Here is a 21,764-nt window from a genome sequence, read left to right on the forward strand (position 1 = left end):
CACCTCTGTCTTTGATGGTTTTATTAAGAGGGACACTGGTAAGGATTCTTTCCTTTGCAAGTGACAGAAATCCAATTAAAACTACTTTAAGCAAACAAACAAACAAAAAACAGTGTTGGAATGGGGATGTGGCAGAGGAGTAGGAGTTATAAAGATACTGATAGAGAACACAGAACCAAAGGAATTGTTGCAGAACCCAAACAGCTCCGAGCCCACAGTGACTAGAAGCAGAGGCTTATGGTTGACATGGTTCTTTTCCATTTCTCCTCTTTTTCACTGGCTCACACATTTTACATGGTGGAAGATATGGCTGACTGCAGCTCTTGAACATATTCTTACAACTCTGCCACCAGAAATGAGTGAGAATTTTCCCCACCAGTGAAACTTAAAAATTTCCTGTGGAGAAATTCTGATTAGCCAGACTTTGGTCCCAAGCCGTAGGAATATTTGCTAAGGGAAAATAGCCACCCACCCACCCCGTGGCCCAGGAGCATAAGGCACTGATTCTGAACCCACCAGAAATATACGTCTGGACTGAAGGAAGAGGGAACAGGAAGGCTGCTCTGTGCATACAAACCAGGTGCATTGATAAGAGGTGTAGCTATACACACTTTGCTGTGTCATTTACAAAGAAGCAGAGGAGCAAATTTGCTCTTTGTCTGATGTCACACAGTCCTCATGCATATTCCATACTCCTTCCTCTCGCTCATGTCATTGGCTCATCTCAAGACATTAAATCATTTACCCAAAGACAGTCACTCACCTCCACCTGGTAGTTCTCCTCACTACAAAGCCAAGCAATGTGAATGAATTTGAGGACCACAGAAGAGGACAGTGGAGGCTCTCTCTTCTTTACACTGTGGCTTCTCACTGTGATTCCTGGACAATTTGTTAGAAATGCAGATTTTCAGGCTTTACCCAAGACATGTTGAATCAGAAACTCTGGGGGTAGGGCCCAGGAATCTGTTTTAACAAACCTTTCAGGTGAAGGTTTCCTCTTCTTACCCTTATCTTCCAGTCTCACTCTCTGAGATCTATCTGGATGACTCTGAAGCTAAAGTTTGACAATTTCTGCTGTAAGCCACCCTTTAACCAGCTCTTTGTTTAGATGGCTTCTCCAAAGCATTCCCAAGGAAGATGGGCCCCGGGATGCTGGCCTATCATTATCACATGCCTTTCAGCAGGCCTCTGTGTGTCCCTGTTGGTGCCACAAGGTATTGTGCCACTGTCCACGCATCCAGTGCCACCTGGGTCATCCAGATAGATCCCAGAGAGCGAGACTGGAAGATAAGGTGAAGCAGAGGAAACCATCTACGGGGTTCTCTCATATGGCTCAGTCATGGCAAGGCACTCCCACAGTGAGCATGTGCTCGTTCCTGCGCGGGCATAAGCAAATGCTTGCGAAGTGTACCCGGGGGCCCTTCTTTGAGTCAGCTATGCAGGCTCCTGTGACCCCAGAGACTTTAGGGGTGGTACTTGGAGGAACCCTATCTTCTCCACTCACGCAATGGGAGTTGCTTAAAAAACCTCATGGGCTTAAAAGGGAAAACTGAGCCCCAAGTGTTTTCCTGCCCTGTTTTTTCCTTTTTATATTTTTAGAAATCTGAGATCATTTTTTCTCCACTCTGTGAACATCATTATGGTATCTTCATAGTACTGTGCACACAACAGGTGTGGAGGAGATAAACGCTGGCGGCCCCCACTATCTTGCTTCATGAAAACCATCAGTATTGGTTTCCCACCCACTTAATCAGAAACAGATATTTCTCTGCATTTCTAAAAGTTCCTAACATTAAAGCATCCCATTTACTATTTTTAAATAAGTGTTCTTAAGATTTCAAATAGCCTTATATTTAGAATTTGAACTCATGATATGTACAATATAGACCCACGTTTTGGGCAGGTAAAATTATTCAAAAACCAAAGATCATAAATCTTAAAAACAAATGAGTTTTAGTGTTTGTCCTTAGAATCTTCTGGGTTCAAGAACCCTTGTACAATCATCTAATCTACAACTCCACCTTTAAGCTGAAACTGATTCTGCCAGGATAGAGTGCTCATCCCAGAGTTAAAGGATTTGCAAGCAAGGATTCACAACAGAAGCACCATCTCAGCCTTATTGGTGGGATTGCAAAGTAATAATTTAATTTAATTACATGATAATTTAATATCCCCTGTGTTTTCCTGTGAGCACTTGGAGGACAGTGTTTGGAGTGGCAGCTAGGTCTTTGACAGCATAGCCTAGTGGAAGGTAAGGTTGTACCCACCTTACTAGCTAGATTTTAAAAAAATCTCTATTTCTGAAAATATTTAGCTCATGTTAAACTTTTTAAAAACATAAAATAACAACATTCTTTTACAAGGTCATTCATTTGCATTCTTATAAACAGAGTTGGAATTCCAGAGAATAATTATTTATTTGCCCAGCCAATGACTCAAGCTTTCTTCTCTAAAATAGGAAAAAGAAACAGCCACTTTCCCATTCTTCAGTTATTTCACCAGTCCCCAGCCCAGGCCCTAGAAACTGCCTGGAAATCTGTTGTCTTGGCTTCTTCAGAAATTCAGGGAGTAAAAGACAGATAGGACTTATGCCAGATTTCACTTTGTAGTGAATTATTTAAAATTGTTTAAAAGGATAAATATGCTAGAAATTAAATGTGACAGACTGTTAAAAATCACCCAAGGCAATTTTTAGAAATCTTCAGATTTCTATTCTACTACCTTGGGTAAAGAAAAATGGTGATGTTGATAACAAACACAGGAAAGTCAGAAAGAAAATTTAACTTAAGAGGAGGCTGAGTTTAGTTCCCACACAGTGAATTGGTAGTGTAACCCAGTGCAGTGGGTTATGTGTGTGCTACCCAAATTCCCCCTCTGGGACCAAAGCACCTATTCTCTCAGCTGTTAGGATGTTACCTGTTGATGACTCAGAGCTGAGTCCCTCTCCAGGAATTGCCCTTAGCCAAAAGGAACTGTTGTTTGCACTTCCCCAAAGTTATGTTTCTTTCTGCAGGGGCAACCCACATCCAATGACTGGTTGATGAGGGCTACCAAGGCCTAGGTCCCTTGCTTCAATTTAGGGACCTCTCTGAAGTGCCATCCATTTTTTAGATTCCTGGTGGGATTGACTGAGGCCTTGTTGCAACTACGTCACAGTTCAACAGCCTTCTGCCCTATCCTGCCTTCCTCAATCACTTACAAGTGTTGTTTTCCAAAGCATGCCCTCGTTCTTGCACATATATCTTCATCTCTGTCTGTTCCCAGGAATTAAACCAGGAACTTAAAGATGTTACTATGGTAGCTGGAGCAGGGTGGGTAGGGGGTGGGGGCAAAAGGAGATACTTCTTGACTATAAGCAAATCTTAATAAAGTAAATTTATTTGGGGTTATAACCTTTCAATTTGTAACTTCCTTTAAGACATTTGACACATTAATATAAACAACACCAGTATAAATCAATTAGCCAAGTATTTACTAACCACCCATAAGATAACTAGTTTCTGTCTGACAATCTCCACCAACAGTGCAATTTGTTTATAACATAACCTGTTGATACTATTCAGATGGTTTTACAGTTTTGATGATGACGTGCTCATCTTAAAAACTGCACAGCTAATACGATCATGTGATGTCAAGGGCTTAAATGTGACTTACTGACCCAGTGTGAACTTCAAAAGTTTCCCATAAGCAATCAGAGTCATATACAATTAGTTCTTTATGAAAACTATTTAAAATGTACTTTTGTGTTTTTTAATCACCTAATGGGACAGTCTCAAGTCAAAGTCCTCTGTGTCGGGATTATATTCAGTGTGATCAAAACATGTAGCTCAATTTTATAGATAATGTTGTGAGAACCATGTAGGATTCATTGAGCAGCAAGAGCCTGAATGCAGTATCTCTCAGCACCACACCTCTTCCTCATTACCATTTGTCCCAAGGCAACAATAGCTGCCCTACTATTCCACTGTTTCCTCCCTCAGGACAGCCCGATGCAACTGGCCCGGCAGATCTCAGGAAGACAACACTGATGTCCAAAGCACACAATTTACAGAAGGACTTCTGTGATTCATTTCAGTTTTGCAAGCCCAGCTGTTCAGGTTTTGGTTGCTCTCCAGGGCTGTCCTGCAGGCTTGGGTTTGGGAGCTCAGAAATAAAACTGATTATCCCAATATTTTTAAATGATGAAGAAGTACACTCTCTCAACAGCCTCACTATTTAGATTCTGGGACTTCCCAAATCTGTGATGTTTCCTATAGAATGCGGCACCTCTCAACCATGACAGACCACATGTACTAGAATGTTGCAGAGAAATACACTGCACAGAAGATGAATTTTAGCACTAGCTCGCTCTCTATGTAATTTGATATTAAAATAGTGATTTAACATTTGAATGTGGCACAGTTGACAATACAGGTTTGTGCAATGAAAAGATAATTGCTATAATGTTTTAAAATATTTCATTACAGCATTTTTAATAATAAAAACAGTAAAATGCTTTTGCATTTTAGACTCAACCTAAACTTTAATAATCGTTCTTATTCAAATGACAGGATGTGGAACATTTGAATGTTGATATATACCCATGAATGATTTAGGGGAACTATGAAATTATATTAAATTTGAAGAATACAGTTTAGTTGGGGGGAGGGACCCTAATGACTTCACAGGAGAAATATTTATTGGAATATCATGTTACCTTTGTTTGCAGCATAACGGTCTCTGAGGGACCATGTGAGGTTGTTTTGATGGTAAATGTATTACATAGTTTTTAGGGGCCTGGGCCTGAGGGATCTTGTTGAGAAGGGTTTTGTGATCCCAGAAGCAATAAGGAACTTTGGCCTCTCACGGGAAGAGTCTCCGCAGAGTGAATCAATGTCCTTGGAGAACCACAGCAGATGCTGCCCAGGGTGGGAGCAAATGTTTCAAGTTGGTGTCAGTTCACCAAAGAAAGGGAGCAAACAGCACATATTTTATTTTGGTCAAAAATGCTGTCTTTCCTTTAGGATAGCAATCCCAAAGTATTCCTTGTTTCTTCTCTTTAAAAGCTCAGGCTCAAATATTGAACTTGAGCTGGAATTTTGGCGCCCCGGTTTGCTGGCCATTTGACCTCAGCAAGTTACTTCACCTTCCTGAGCCTGTTTCCTCATCTGCAAAATGGGAATGCTTATAGGACTTAGCGTATGGAGTTTCTCTAAGGACTAAATGATGTAGTTAGCCTGTGACACTCAGGTACACACACAGAGTCTTGGCACATGATTAATGTGCCAACAATGGTAGCCATTATTATTATTGGAAATAACTGCTTAAAGGCCCTGTTTTGTCTTCATGTATATGGGAGAGGTCCATGAAGAAGTAGAATCCTCATATTGTGAAACAGGGTTTCTACTTTAATGCCTCCAACTCCAGCTTCACTTTGGGGACTGTAGGCCCACAAATAGGACCCGCAGGAGGCCGGAGGTGAATGATCTCTCGTATGGCCACTGTACACCCTGGAGTTTTCAAGGATCCAGTCTACAGAGTCCCCAGGAGAGCAGAGGGCCTCTCTCATTACTCACATCTCTAGCAAGGGCCCCACAGAGCCCAGAGATCCTGGACAGGCCACAGAGCACAAAGACTGTGTCAGAATTTGCCTAAAAAGAAAATCCCACTCTCTCAACTGTGCTTGCAAGAATTTTCCTTGCTCCTTTCCTCTGCTGCTCTTTTCCAACCCATGACCCTCATCTGGAACCTTAGCCTCACCACAGATCTGTGACTAATCTTGTTGTTACCCAGAGAGAACTAAATAACTATGGTGAGTCCACATCAGAACCACCTTGGCATTTGTTCTCGCTGGATTACTTGTGCCAGTTCTAGTAATAATAATAAACAATAATAGCTAACATTTTTAACACCTATTCTGTGCTAGCCCTGCTCTAAGCACTTCTCATACATCCATTCATTTGCCTCTCACCAAAGCTGTCTGAGATAGGCATTGTTAGCATTCTGGTTTTGCAGGCGAGGAAACTGTGGCACACAAAGGCTAAGTCCCTTGAGCAGTTACGCAGGTAGTGAGAGACAGAATGGAGGTTTGAACGCAAGGAGGCTGGCTGTACAGGCCATGCACTTAAGTACTCTGCCTAACAAACTTCTCCTCTGCTATTTGTTTCAGCCCCTAGCTTGTCCTATTCTAAAGTCTGAGTGTCCAACTTGTCCTGCCTGCCTGAGTGCTGTGGCGATGAGCTGCCTGCGGCTTTAGATCCTCATGTCAGTCCCCAGGGGCTAGAGCTCGGTCCAAGCGCCCTAGGCTCAGTTTTAGGCCTCTCTGCCCTGGATCACTGCTTGGGACGCTGCCTTATGCTTATCTCCCAACATTCCCGAGGCTGCCTTTCTGGCAGAATTTCTTCTATCACCCACAGGGACTTTGGTCTCCAAGCCTCTACTAACCTACACTGGATGTCCCACATCTGGGCTCAAGCTCCTGCAGGCATAGCTCTCACCACAGGAACCCAAGCTCCATTCCTGGTGGTGGCATGCTGGGGCTTTTCTCTGCAAGGAGTGTCCTGGTTATGGAAGAGCACAGCCACATCATTTCATACCTGCTAATTTTTTTCCCCTCCTTCTGCAGCTGAGTCTGAAGGGGGCCATTATAGTGAGCCAGCATTTGAGCTTTCTTAATATATCCTGAATGAGCAGAGAATCCCCCAGAAGCTTCTCTGATGTAGCAGGCAGTAGGATTACTGATCTGTTCAGCATGTGTAGACAGGCTTCCAACTATGTAGACTAGAAGAGTGGAGATGGCAAAGCCCCTCAAAGGCCAGTAACAAATATTCAAGGCGTCTTGAAGACTGCACCCTACCCCTCTGAGTAGGAAGGGGAACTTAGGCTTACTAAGTGAAAATAACCCACTAGATGCTACTCAGTTTAATGCCTAAGACATTGAAATGTCAAGTATCCCATGACATTTTGCTAGGCCAGTTAAAACTAACTGAGTAATAAAATATACCTAAAGTAGTAGAGAGTTAGGGGACTTGTTAGTCATGAAAGCACATATTTGACGAACAGGTCGAAAAATCTCCCCTGACTGAACGGCAGAATGTTCAACATTTTGAGAGTCAATAGATTCCCAACCTAGAAGGTGCTGGGCCACTAAACCAAGGTGATTAACCTCCAGAGTGGTACCACATATGCCTCAGGGTCAAGGGCAAAGCCACGACCTCAGGGCTGCCTGAAAACTCCGAGGAAAGTCTGCAAAACCGTTGGCACAGGAAATAGCTGTCCTTGTATAGAGAACTACAAGCTCAGTGGGTTCAACTGGGAGGTTATGGGGAGGTAGAGAGGGTAAAGGTCACTGCAGAGTTAAGATCAGAAATCATAAAGGAAGATATTTTCAGATTATATTCACCCCCAAATTAAATTCTCTGTAAAGCTAAGTGCACTATAAAAATTTAAGTTAAACCTCCAGCTGGTTCTAAGGGCCTCTCTCTCTCCCTCAGGCTTAGCCTCCGACTTCCCCCTTACATGCTGGGGAATTCTCTCCTGTATGACTCCAGATGAAACACGGGGCCTACTTCCCACTGCAGATGGAAAGTCCTCACATTCACCTTCTCAGCTCCTTGACAACTAGGATGCAGCCTGTGACAGAGGCTCAGCAACCAGATACTCTGGTGCAAGACTCTGAACCAGGAACAGAGGACAGTCCAGTTTGGTGGGAGTGGCATCATTCCTAAGTGTCATTTGGGCTGCGTTCTGCCCTGCCTCCCTTGGCACTGCTCTATTTTCAGAGTCCAGTTTCCTAGCTTTTCCAGTGATTCTGTGATCTACCGAATATCCTTTCAAAACACTAATTTTCTGCTGGAATAAGCTAGTCACTTTCTGTTGCAGGCACCTAAGAGCCCCTGACAAATACACCAGGAGACCTACTTGCAGTGTTTTACAGACAAAAGCAAAAACTCATGAAAACACAAATGGTTCTAACAAATTCAATAAGGAACTATGTATATTCCAAAAGAAAACAGGGCAAAGAACATGAACAGATACTTGACCTAAGAGGAAATACAAATGGCAAATAAACAGGAAGAGACATTTACCCTCACATTTCCAAGATGCAAATATTTCAAATACTGTTGAGAAATCATCCTTCCCATAACATATTTACAAAGATTAAGATTGCCAATACTCAGTGTGGTAGGCCTGTGGGGAGCAAGTTGTTGAGGTGTAAAATGACATACCTTTCTGGGGTGGGGGTGGGGGGACCTGATATTGTATATCAAAATGTAAAGTGTTCCCTCCCTTTGGCTAAGAATTCTGCTTATCGGAATTTATCCTGAAAAGCCATGACTCATGAAGCTCAGTTCCCAAATCATGTCTTGGAATATACAGGTCATGTAATTCAAGGTAAGTTCACAGTTCAAAGTAATCTTAAAATAACTCCCACTCTTCATGTTTAATGTCACATGGAAAGGATGGGCTCACAGAATCATATATTAGATCCCTTTTCATCCTCTCCCCAAATTCACTGCCCCTGTGCTTTGAAACTATGCCCTATGGTACTCCTCCTTGCCCCAACCCCAGACAACTTTCCTCTTTCCCTTAGGACCAAAAGACCAAGAATGTCATCTCTGAAGGCAGAGGACCAGGAAAGAAACTATCAGGGGAAGTAAAGAATGGGAACATTTGCAAATTCATAATCCTTGTTTTAATCCCATCTAAAAATAAGTAGAGACAGATTTGAAGAGATACAGCTCAGCCCCTGCCAACCTCCCCTTCACTCCACTCCAGCCTCCCTGACTCCTCACTGTCCTTCAGGCCGTTGCACTTGCTGTTACTCTGGCCATGCTGCAGTTCAAGATAAATAACGAGGGCTTGACTTCCCAGCCCTGTCAGGTCTTTGCTCAGATGTCACCCTCTCAGCGAGGTCTGCCCTGGTCATCCTATTTAAAATGGCAGCATGCATTTCCTTAATACTTTCTGTCCTCCTTCCTAGTTTTATTTTTCTCCATGGGCCCTTATCATAAACTAACATTCTATATGTTTTACTCATTCATTGATTGCTCCTATTTCTCCTCCCCAACTGGAATATAAACTCCATGAGGGAGGCATTTTTGCCTGTTTTGTTCACTGCTTTATCACCAGTGCCTAGAAGAAAAGCTGACACATAATAGATGCTCAGGAAATATTCGTTAATGTTCTTTTTAAAATTTCTAGTCCTACTGTCATGCTCACCCTTTTAGTACTTGGATACATACAATTATATTTGTACATGTTTTTAGCTATTTCTTGTAAGCTCAGTGAAGACTTTGGCAAAGATCACATCTTACACTTTTTTTTTCAGCCTGGTTAATTGACTGAATACATAAAAAGAATACCTACCACAGACCAAGCAATATATGGGAATTTTAGAGAGGTGAACTGGAAAAAAAAAAAATCACCATGTCCTCAAGAGCCTTGAAGACTAGCACAGAATGTATTACTCTTGGCAACCCTTTTAAGTCAAGTCCACCAACTTGATTTTGTATGACAGAAATGAAAAGTTTGCTCACTCTATGGGATATGGAACCAATCACAGCATGTGGTATTCTGGACTGTTTCATAAATTGAGAAAGCAATGAAAACTGGCAGATTCTATAGGTTCATTTGCTCACACATTCCTTTTTAGATTTTTCTATGGAAAAAGCTCAGGTACTCTGTGATATCTGGAATATGCAACTCTTGCAAAGTGAACTTTTTAGCATGCAGTGTGGCATACTATAGACTAATGGTGTCTTAGTCCCATAGAGTACTTCTGATTGGGTCTGAGGAAGACCAGGGCAAATGAGCCTCTGCACAAGCCTTGCACTTGTATCTTACGTTGCAGACTGAATTATTTCAAGGAGTGACTGACAGTTTCAGGACTGTCAGCAGCAGACAGAGATGGTCACAGCTGCATATGTAAAGCCCCCATTACTCCTGAAATAACTCGGCAGTGACTACAGCCTTCAGAGTTTCTTTCTGAATATGAATACTTCGTGGACAACACTACCTTTCTTTCTGTGTCTTTAAGGCTGATATGTCTCATCCACCATAGGCTTTAACATGAGTGGATAGAGAGATGAAATTATCCATGCATCTAGAATACAGGACTGGGGTCATCTTGTTCTAATTTTGACTCTCCGTTGACTTCTATATAAATAGCTTAACCTCTTTGTACTTTCTCATTTAGATGTCCTAAAGATTACCTCTTCAATTGAATATGGTAAATGAGCCATCTATATCAGTAGAGGCTTTCTGGACATGAGGTACACTCATGAGAAAAATACTGTCCTTGGGTTTCTAAACTATAAAGTTTAATCTTCAGTAACCATTCACTGAACTCTTGGTTGATTAATTCATATAAAATCTTCACACTTTCAATGGTTTTTCTCCTTTTCATTCCCAGTCCAAATCTCAAAGACAACATACAGGAATTAATTTTTTAGTTAGAAGGGGAGAAATTGTGTAAAATTCCTTCAGAGAATGAATGTGGAGTTAAATGTAATATGTGCAACTCTACAATGCTTTGCTAGCATTTGTCCTTTCCATTTTTATTTTAATCCTTTATGTCTGCTTTTCCTGCAACTATTTTAATTTAGATTTTCAAGTATTTTACAATAATATTTAGTAGAGGGGGGACAATGGCCAGTGTACAGAGAAAACCTAGTTACTGAGATTGATGAACATTGTTGAGTGGGTTGGATTTTCATCACTGCTACCTGGAATGTGGAGCTTCTACTTGACTGATAGTAAGAGAGAATTTTTTGATGGTTAATTTGTGGTCCTAGAAAAATAATTTACTTAACTGTTCTTCTTCTTTTTAATATCAAGGTCTTTGGTCTCTCAGACATACATTTAAAGTTATGATGAATCTGAAACAGTTTAGAAACTTGGTATTTGACTCCTCCCACCCCATTTTTGATACTGACAGCTTTTTGAATGAATTCAGCTGGTGAATTCTGATGTTTGTTACCATCTCTATGCACCCCCAGGGAGTGCATTTTGGGGAGAAAACAGTGTGAAGATGAATGCAAAATTAATTTGTATAATTTGTAAGCAGTAAGGTAATTTAATGTTATATTCTTTATAATCTTTGAAATAATTGTCATCATCATCACACCACCCCCAGCAGTGTCAAGTTGCACCTCAACTATTACAACCTCATTTTCCTTCCTCTCTGCTTCAAAAAGTTTAAAAGTCCGTTCAGAAGCAGCCCTGAGTAATCTTTCTCTCCCGTCATTGCAGCCTCATTCTCTTCCTCCAGACTTCTCTGTCTTCTGGATTAAGCAACCTCACATCTTTCCAAATGGTTCATTTTCTCCTGTAAGATGTTTTCCCTTGACCATCACACCAATCTCAGAAATACCCAGCATGAGCAATGACTGATGACGGAAACTAATCTCCCTCCCTGCCGTCTGGTGGCTTTGCCTTTCACACACTCCATTCTCAGGGTAAATGCCCTCTGTTTGAATTGAGAGTTCCAGAGGAGGACTGGCCTCCCTCTTCTAATTTGTCATCTACAGCATCACTGCTATTTACAGATGAGTCACAGTAGACATGAATATGCCATGTTCTTGCTCTAGAGAGATGGCATTGGGGTCAGTTTCCTGGGCTGCTCACTGGGGTTGTTTTCGGAGGTAAAGGGGAATGCTGAAGGGCCATCTCCCATGCTCTGTCTCTTGCCTATAGGCATACATTTGAGAAAGAGGCATTGCAGGTTCCCTTTGTTATCGTGCAATAGTGTTTTTCTTTGGCTTCTTTCCACATCCCTTTCTGTACCTCTCAGCTCCTGGAATGCTTATTACTAAGGACCCATTCTCAGAATGTGACATGCTCCAACTTTTGACACCTGAGGGATAACCTAAACTGTAGTTGCTTAAATTAAAAGTTATGGAGTTGAAACTTATTCAAATGTATCTCAATTCAGAGAGTTTCCTTCAAGTTTTTTGCCTACCTTTTCTTGCTGTCCTAACTATAACTGTTATTTATTGAACAGTCATTAATGCACCAGGCTCTGTGCCAGATGCTTTATATATATGCCTTTACAACAATCTTGCAATTTTACATAATCCCAATTTTACAGTAGAGGTAATGTGGCACCTTAGGGGTTAAGAAATTTGCCCTGGGAAGCAAAACTATCAAATTACAAAGCCCAAGTTTACCCAGGCTTTGCTTTCTCTACCAAACCACTCTAGCAACTCCTGCCCTCACATATATTCAGTGCCCCATACTTCAAAAGTCTCTTCCCTTCTCCCTAGTCAATTTTTCTGTTAGGTTTTTGTTGTAAGAAAAAGAACAAGACAATTGCCTAACTAAATTAATTTATGCTACTGTATTGATGGCTCTTACCTTCAGGAGAATTTGTCAGGCCAAGTTAATCACTAATTCATGGAACATGTGAGGAAACTGTCCTGTCTTTGGTGGGGTGCCTTTCTGTTTTTCCTTACTTAGCCCAAGTCACCAAAAGGACCCCCACCCCAGTACATGCACATGCTTATGCACACACACACACACACACACACACACCCCTGGAGAATAAGAGGTTAACAATTTGATGCTTTGTGCTGACCTCAGATTTAGCCAATTGAGCTAGTGGTTCAGTATGTATTGACAAACTAAGACCTGAGCCCCAGCTTATCTAAGGGATTCAGTCTACTCCGAAGTGCTAGTGGCCTTTCCAATTAGCCAGAGAATATAAGATATTTTATGTTCAATACTTCAAGTTTAGCTACTGGAGATAAATTATTTGAGAATTGCTAAGGGATATGGCAGAGGAGGCACTACGTCAATATATAGTCTTTCTCTCCCTCAGATTAATCTCTTTTTCTTTCTCTGACACTTGCCAGCCCCCTCTGAAGTCTGTTACTAAAAATTTTGAATCATATATGTTAAAGGTATATAATTAAATATCTAATCATATCTCTAAGTCCCTTTGAAAAATATTTTATTTTAAATTATGCAAGGAATGCATAACTTATAGGCTCACTGTTAAAAAAAAACCCTAAAACAATACAGAAACATAGAAAATAACAAATGAAAATTCTTCATTTTCATTCCTTTCCCCATAATAGATCAGTATGTATAGTTTGGTGTATAGCTCTCTGGATCTTTTCTATCATTTACATTCAGTTAATTTATACACATATATATTTATTATTATTATTTTTTAATGTGACTGAGTTTGTACTAAATATAATCTGAAATTTACTTTATCTAGTGTGCCAGGGGTGTGTTTATGCTTGTATTTTCTCAGCCACGTTCTTTAATCGATGAAGCCTCAGTTTCTTCCTGCTGCTATAAATGAGATTCACATTGGCACCGGGTCTTCAAAGCCAATTGTGTACATCTCTTGCCAACTCCGTATTCAAATGTCATGTTGGTAGCTTGAAGTTGTCCTTTATGGAAGTACTTACACCACAGAAATTGGCAAATACTACAAATCAGGTCTCCCCTAGGCCATAATGCTAACCTCAACCCCATGACCTTCATGGGAGCGGCTAACTCTAATTCTCTCCTCCCATTCTGGTGTGCCTTACATCATTATTGAAACTTGGTTCTTCCCTTTTCATTTTATCCCCTGCCCTTATCTCCCAGATATCTCCTTCCCTCACTCTTCCCATATGCCCTGGGATGGAGGAATAGGAGAGATGGAAACAGAAACCAGTAATTCAATGCCAACCACACTTACCTGAATACACGTTACAGCATATATTAGGCAAAAATGTATATTAATTCATGACAGGGATTTATGGGAAAGGCAGGAGCCTGCATTAGTATTCTGTGCCAAATCACCATCCTTCATGGGAAAGAAGTAATCAGGGTGTGCACTGGTCCACAGGGGCAGTAGATACAACTATTGTATGTCATCCTGGGCTTGATGTCCCATTTGACAATATAAGTCACATCTATGTGAGCATCTGACCAATTCCTCCCTGATTGTTAGGCATTTATCACAACTGCTTACATTGTAGGTTATTATTAAGAGCCAATTAAATGGTATATATACTGTGCCTAAGTAGGGGTTGCACAACATATTAATTTCTTTACTTGTTTAGATGAGGAAGTTGAGGTCCAGAATGGTTTAGTGACTCGGTTCTACAGCTGTTACTGACAGAGCAGAGTCCAGAACCTGAGACCTCTGGCTCACAGGTAAAGATTGTTGTACGAAACTGGTCGTTCTCAAAGTATGATCCAAGGAATCCTGGGCAAGTCTTCCCTTTTCCAGCTACGTATTTCTGTGAGGCTGGGTTTTCTTCATATACTTTAACCAAAATAACCTAGCACAGCAGGTTGAATGCAGAAGCAGATATGAGACTCCTACCATCTTCTGTTAAGGCAGGCATTAAAGAGAATTGCAAAATATAAAAGAATGACATAATTTGCACTAGTTATTTTTGTTTTGGAAAACAGTTATTTTTCATAAGAATATATTATCCATGCTAACATATTTGTTAACATTATTATTTTGAAAAAAATTCATAAACACTTTTAAATGTCTCATTTTTCATCTCTAATGTGATATATATGTTTTTCTAAGGCATAGTATCTAGAGATATGGCCAATGTAAATGAAAATTCCTTTACATTCTTAATTTTTAAGAGTGCAAAAGGGTCCTGAAAGCAAAAAATTTGAGAACTATTATAAACTATCCTCTCCCCATTATGATGCTTCTCCGTGTCAAATAAGGAGAAAGCATTACAATCTTGAACAATCTCTAAATCCTTGAACAACTTAAAATGTGCTAGACCATAACATTTAGAGTCTGGGAATTCTGAAAGAGTGCCAGAGTTGAAAAACAGTTGGATTCAGGTTGGTGGTTGGGGAATGTCCACTCCAGGTTTAAAAATTGTGATAGTCAATTTTATACCTACATGACTGGACCACAGGATGCCCAGATATTTGGTCAAACAATATTCTGAATGCTTCTATGAGGGTGTTTTGGGATGAAATTTACATTTCAGTTGGTAGACTTTAAGTAAAGCAGATTGCTCTTCATAATATGGGTGGACCTCATCCAATCAGTTTAAGGCCTGAATAGAGCAAAAGACTGATCTCTCCCAAGATTGGTTCCGAAGGGATTCCCAGGGAATTCTGCCTGCAGTCAGCTTTCAACTGTACATTGGCTATTCCCTGGGTCTCCAGCCCCCTGGTCCACCCTACAGGTTTTAGATCTACAAGCCTCCATAAGCTTGTGAGCAAATTCCTTAAAATAGGTCCCAGTCTGTCTGTCTCTGTCTTTGTCTCTCTCTCTCTCTCTCTCTCTCACACACACACACACACACTATTGGTTCTGGAGAACTCTTACCAATACAGCATTAAAGTAGGGGAGAGATTAAGGCATAAAGACCTGGGGAGGGATTAAGGGCTGTCAGTTCCTGTTAGGCAGGCAAGCTGCTGTCCTGGAAGAGTTGAGGCATATTCTCTATCTCGGTTGCTTCAGGGCCAGGTCAGAGGGTATTCAGCTGAGGAAAATGTGCCCCATGGACAGGCCAGACCATGGACTGTCTTCCCCTCCCACTCCACTCCCCACCTGCTATGCTACACTAAGGGGCTAAGTAAGATTCCTTCCGGTCCCTTGATTCTGCTGGAAATTTCTTGAAGAAAAAATTTTTTAATCTAATATATGAAATTTATATATAATCTATATGACATATGATATATATATATATATAATTCCACAGGAACACTGCAGCGAGACTGGGTTTTGGTGAAAGTGCCAATTATTTTACATGTGTCAGAGTCTTCTCAGAATAGTTGGGGGGTGGGTCGTAAAAGGAGCATGTGAACAACCCTGTGCTCAGTGAGGACTGCCCCTCAGCAGTGAACCAGGGAGCAGGGGGGCAGGGGGGCTTGGGAACAGAGCCGTCACCCTCTCAATTTTGCTTAGGGCTGGTTAGCAGACACCTTAACTGGGAACAATACTTGTGTTTTTTGTTTTGTTTTGTTTTCTAAATCTGAGTATGTTTGAACTAGTTTCCTGGGGGATTCATCGATTAAGATATGTCTCAGGACCTTGGCCACAGGCCATAAAGCTTACTTGACCTGAGTATGATATAAATACCTTCTCCTCCCTGATGCATTGATTTGTTTGCATTGGGCTGTCTCTAGGTACCATACACATCCATATCCCAGCCTAAGTTCCCAGACAGCAAGGACTGGCTTAGAGAAATTCTTTGAGCAACGTAAGAGCCCAAAGGGGGAGGACTGCAAATTTATCCAATATATAAAATGTGGCAGGCATTTAAATATTAAGCTTATATGATCTTCAGCACGTGTAATAGATAAGGAACCTGAGTCTTGGATAGGTTATATATTTAGTGGGAACTATTATTTTAAAAAGCATTTCCTACTTCCTTTCTCCTTCTTGGTAAGTTGGGGTTTACCTTTTCCCTTCTTGGTTAAGTTGATAGGTTGGTTGGTTTTGCCTTCTTAAAGCTCTAACACCAGTAAGACCAACCCCTGAGATGGAGACTGAGCAGACAAAGGAAGGAGGAACACACGTGAGAGAGGAGAAGGAAGGAAAAGGTAAGAATGGACATCAGAATGCCCAAAATAGACAATTTGAGACTTAAAGAGGCTGAGTAGTGTTGAATATACAATTTTAACCTTTCTTCTTACTTCTGAGTGGGAACTGGAACTAGAAACTAAATTCTCAGTATTTTTCAAACTTCTTTGTTCACTACCCACAATAAGCAATGCATTTGACATTGAGACCAGTAAACACAAGGAACAAGTTCCATGGAACAATATTTAACCCTTACCATATGCAAAGAATTCTATTATTTTCCATTCTACTCTTTTAAAAAAAATAATTGTTGAGGTTATAAATTGATTTCATTATCCATTAATGATCTCCAATTCTGGCAAAACATCATTATGGAAAAATTATTTTTAGCCTGCCTAAGGAACTTGCTCAAGGTCATGTAATATAAATGGTGGACCTGAGAATTTCCCCACACTTATTATCCTGATTGGGAGTGAGTCCCAGGGCAGAGAAGTTCCACCTGGCAGTCTGAGGTGCCCAAGACACAAGAAGGCCTTCATCTCACAGACCTTTCAAGTTCATAAGGGATACCCTCCTCCTCCTCCTCCTGCTGGGATCCCATCTGCTTTCATCTACAAAATGTTTCTTCCTAGACATGTTATGGAACTACAGAGCTGCAGGCAAAATATGAAGAACTTCAATCGGGAATAATCAAAGAGAATAAAAGGAAAGGACATTCTCCCCATTGGAAGAGGAATTTCCCATGTAGGTAATTCAGGAGCAAACATAACATACACCAAGTTCAAGGAGGATGGGAGGTAAAACAACTCTCTTCTCTCTGGGCCACAGAACCTCATGCCCAGCCAGTCCAGTCTCCATTAGGATGGGGACAATGGGGAGCTTTGAGATAGGGGCAAAAAGGGGGATTTCTCCTTGTGCTGACTTGCTTCTCCATCTTCCCTTGGTCTACACCTTCTAGAAAGGTGTTTCTCCCTCTCCTTGTTTCTTTCTTTCACATCTTTCCCCTTTGTGAATTTGCCTATAATGTTGAAGGAAAATGAAAAACACAAAACCTTCTCTTCCCATGAGGCAGGTGAGTAATACTTTTCCTGGGGGAAAGTCTGGTTGTCCATTCCCAAGCATCTCCTTTGACCAAGTTGAATTGTTTATCTTCAGTGCACTCACTCCTTTCCCATCAGAGTGCTTCTAGGCTATGGTGATACCTTTAGGGAAGACTTAGGATTAACCTGATCTGAAATTCTTCTCATTCTTCCAGCTGCTTGTCTGTTCTGCTACCTCTCTTAGATGACTTTCCTCCTCTGGAACAGGGAAGGGAGTTGGCTGGTTGAAGCTATCAATGCCTTATTTCCCAGGCTGAGTGACAGGGCCCCTGCCTTGTTACTTTCTTGCATAGGCTTTGAGCTCCTTTCGCTCTGGTCCTGTAGTGTTTAGAACAAAACAAGATCTTTCCTGCCTCAGAGCTTCTGTACAAGTTATTCCTCTTCCTGTAAATCTCTTCCCTTGGTTCTTCATATAGTTAGTTCCTTCTCCTCATTTGAGGCTCAGCTTATGTATCACATTCTCAGGGAGATTGTCCTCAAACAGATCCTCTAAAATAGGTTTCCTTCGTTATTCCTTATCTTGGCTCTTGGTTTCCATCATGATACCAATCACAATGTGTTAATAGTTTACTTAATTGTCTTTGTTTCTGCCTCCTCCACTATATTGAAAGCATCCCAAAGGCATAATCAATCGTATGAAGTAGACAGTGTTACCCTCCTTTACACATTAAGAAATCTCATTTGTCTTGTGATTAGGATACGGTTGGCAACCTTCAACAAAGTGAGCTCTTTGCCAGGCTCTTCTTTCTCCCTCATTAAAATTATTCATTTGATCATTCAGTCACCCAGTAACAGATATTTATTGAGCACCTACTTAGTTATTTTGCTCCAGACACCATGTTACAGTCATGAGCCAGGCAGTTCCTGTTCACTTCACTCCATGTTGCAGCTGGCCAGAATGATCATTCTCAAGTACATTTCTCTGCTTAAAATGCTTGTCAGCTTCCAATGCCATCTGGATGAAATCTGAGCTCTTCAATATGGACAATAGTGCAGGCCGTCTGTGACCCGGCCCCTTCTTCCTCCACAACCACATCTTCTGGGATACCTCTCCTGGCCTAGGTTCTGTTCTGCTGGTTTTCTTAACTACAGAATCTCCTGGGGAAGGCAGGTAGCAACAATGAATGTCCCTTGAGTTTACTTTTCCTGTTCCTGTTCTCACTTTGTCTCACTTTGTCCTGTTCACACACACACACACACACACACACACACACACACACACACACACACACAATGGCCTGGGACAATCACTGAATCACTCAAAACAATGGATTTTGGATTGCTAATTGAGAATCTCAGCAGGTATATTCCTCTGATGGTTGGTCAGACTGCCTTTTACTTCTACCTGCCAGGCTGTAGCTTCTTCTAACTGAGATCTCAGTCTCAGTGCAGCAGGTGAGGGTTTGACCGGCCCAGTAACTTGACGGTGGGCTTCCATAAAGGATCCCTAGTTTGCCAGGTTCCACTGTGGCTAATGTTGTTAACAGTGGCATGAACTTCACTCTCTCTCTCCAAGGATGCTAAATGTCTATCAAGTGCTAAGGCAAAGGATGTCAGGAGCTCCAGATCAAAGAGCTTTGCATCAAGAAGTTTTTCTCTGCACGAAGCAGCACCTTGAGTTCATGCTGTATTAGAAAGACCAGAGAGAAGGGAATTGAAATCTTCACCATTTGTAAATATTTATTTCTTACTTTCAATTCCACAGTTCTTCTGGACTGCTGTTGCAGACCTTTATAAAACTTTTCCCTTCTCATTTTGTGCTACTTGGGGCTTGCTTTTAAATTTTTTTTTCTTGGGGGAATATCATGAACAAAGGACTAAGAGGGAAGGAATTTCTTCAGCAGTTCTGGAAACTTGCAGTGGCTTGTCTTCTAAATGCTTTATGCTTCAGCTTCTTCATCTATTAAAATGGAGAATTAGCAAAATTAACGAACCTTTGTCTTTCATAAAATGTCTTATGGGATAGGTGCTGTGTAAGTAATATGCTATGGAATGATAGCATTTTGTTAGTGTTTATAAACATAATTTGAATTTTCCATTAATTGGAATTAATCCTTTTTATAAGGAAAGACCTTTCTAATTAAATCACTGGTGTGCAACTTTGGGTGACTGAAGCTTTCATTTGGCTTTACTCCTAATAAAATGGTTTTCCACTCTATTTTGGGTAAATTCGTAATTTGCATCTTCCTTTGGCCAGTTTTAGTTAAGTCTCACCTTTTATGCAGTCTCTCTAAACATTCTGTTTGTTTCAGAAAATTTTCCTTAATATTGTGCCTCTTCTCATTATTGAAAACACTTTACAGCTGAAGGTTAATAGTAATGTTTATTCAAAGTAATGCTACTATGTGCTTTAAGATTTTAAAATAAAAACAAATACCCTTTCATTAAATCACTGTTTTAGTAAATTATACTTTATTTTTATCCTGGATTTATGATGTTCCTTCTCCTTAAAAATTATAATTATTTTGAACACTCTGGCCCCAAATGGTAATGAACTACTAAGCCACTTAAACTTTTAGTTTTTTCATAAGTAAATGTCCACCTGGTTCGAACACAGAGTTATGTTTCAGTGCTATTCCCCCACTTACAAGTCTTTTAACCCTCGTATAACCTTCACTTCTCTTGAAAAGTAAAATGTTTTCAACATTCTTAGATACACCTTCCATCTAAATCTCAGTTACTTTTTAAACAGTGTTAGTCATGGAAGTCAGGAAAAGAAAATGTTCTTTATTATGCCTACCCTATGCTAAAAGGAGGGGTTCCAAATAATCTAGGAAGAGATGCTGGCTGTCCTCTGTGAAACTCTTTCTGCTCCCCAGGTACCATGCTGACCTGATTAAAATCCTGGGGCCAGATTTCAAGACTATATTTAGGGAATATAGTCTATAACTGCCAATTAGGAGGGTTTTAATAAAGGAGAGCCCCCAACCCTTGAATCTCTGGAGGACTAATACAAACTTGAACTAGGTTTTCTAGGATGTCTCTAAATCAATACGGTAGTTTAAATTCACTCTAAACAAAATCAGTCTTCATGTCTCAAAGAATGCCTACAAATCTTTGTATGGGATGCTGCAGCACCACACTGAGGTCTGAATGGCCCATCATCAGGTAAGGTTCCTTAGCTCAGATTCCCTACAGAAATATGTGGGCCTGAGGTTAATTCATTTTAAGTGTTTAGCAAAATAGCTGGCTCATAAATGCTTAACACATATTAATGTTTATTTTCCCCCTCTTTTCATGAGGATTTGGAGTAGGAGAAGCTTGGGAAAAATGGTAGAAACATGGCCAATAGACTCCAGGTCTGGCAAAATGTATTCAGCTTCATTTTCCCCTTAGAGAGCAAGACTCGCTGCACACACATCTCTTGAGCCTACAGGGACTCCAGTATCAAAGCTCAGCTAGCTGCCACCCAGCCGTGTTGTACTAGCTGTGGGAGGAAGAAAATACTGATTCTGAAACTGCCCCAATGCAAAGTCAAGGGTGAAGATGATCAGAGCTCCTGTGAAGAAGCCCTAAGGAGAAGATGAAAAGGGGAAAATTCTGAGCAGTTATTTTCTGCAATCTGAGAAGCAAAAGATATTGTGGAATACATACTGTTACAACTGACCCCTCACAAAGCTTTCTGTATAGTCCTTTCAGTCACCCTCAAATGACTTATAAACACTGATGGTATGAGATATAATCCACTCAAACTAAATACATTAGTCAGTCATATAAAAATTTATTAAGCTTATGGAAAGATGAAGGAAGGTTTTACACTGTACCCTGCATGTGATACATTGTGATAAACCCTCTCTGTTCAACCACCTCTCTGCCCATGTCATTCTGGCATGCCACTAGACCCATGCCACAGCAGACCTCCTTTCCTTTTCTGCCCCCTCCCCCATTGTAATGTAATGCTCAGACTTCCAAATTCCACCCTTCCTCCCCTAATGTCTTACAATTGCTTCATGCATTTCACCAAACTTCAGTTCTTCAAACTTGCCTAACCACATGCAGGTGCTGAGTACAAAATAACTCTTCAAAGGAAACCTGAGTTACATATGGTTGTATGATTGGCTGGGATGGGTTTATCTCCTCAAGATATAACCAAGTGAGTCAGCTGACCCTTGCTGAATCCTTTCTCTCAATGAAAGAAGATCTACATGCTCTGAAGAATGACTTCCTGTTAC

The 21,764-nt window shown here is 40.8% G+C and overlaps 1 long non-coding RNA gene across 3 annotated transcripts in view; it reads right to left on the bottom strand.

The window, feature by feature from the left end:
- LOC130681222 (uncharacterized) overlaps positions 1 to 21,764 on the bottom strand; it is a 102,377-nt gene that overhangs the window by 39,017 nt on the left and 41,596 nt on the right. For 2 of the 3 annotated variants that reach the window (XR_008994307.1, XR_008994305.1), the window contains exon 4: positions 764 to 879. This is a non-coding gene — a long non-coding RNA (uncharacterized LOC130681222). Of the gene's footprint in view, positions 1 to 763; positions 880 to 18,803; positions 19,493 to 21,764 lie in introns of those variants that run through there. The other variant, XR_008994309.1, reaches the window with a different exon arrangement.

Source organism: Manis pentadactyla, chromosome 2, assembly GCF_030020395.1.
Source record: "Manis pentadactyla isolate mManPen7 chromosome 2, mManPen7.hap1, whole genome shotgun sequence".
NCBI classification, from domain to species: Eukaryota; Metazoa; Chordata; class Mammalia; order Pholidota; family Manidae; genus Manis; species Manis pentadactyla.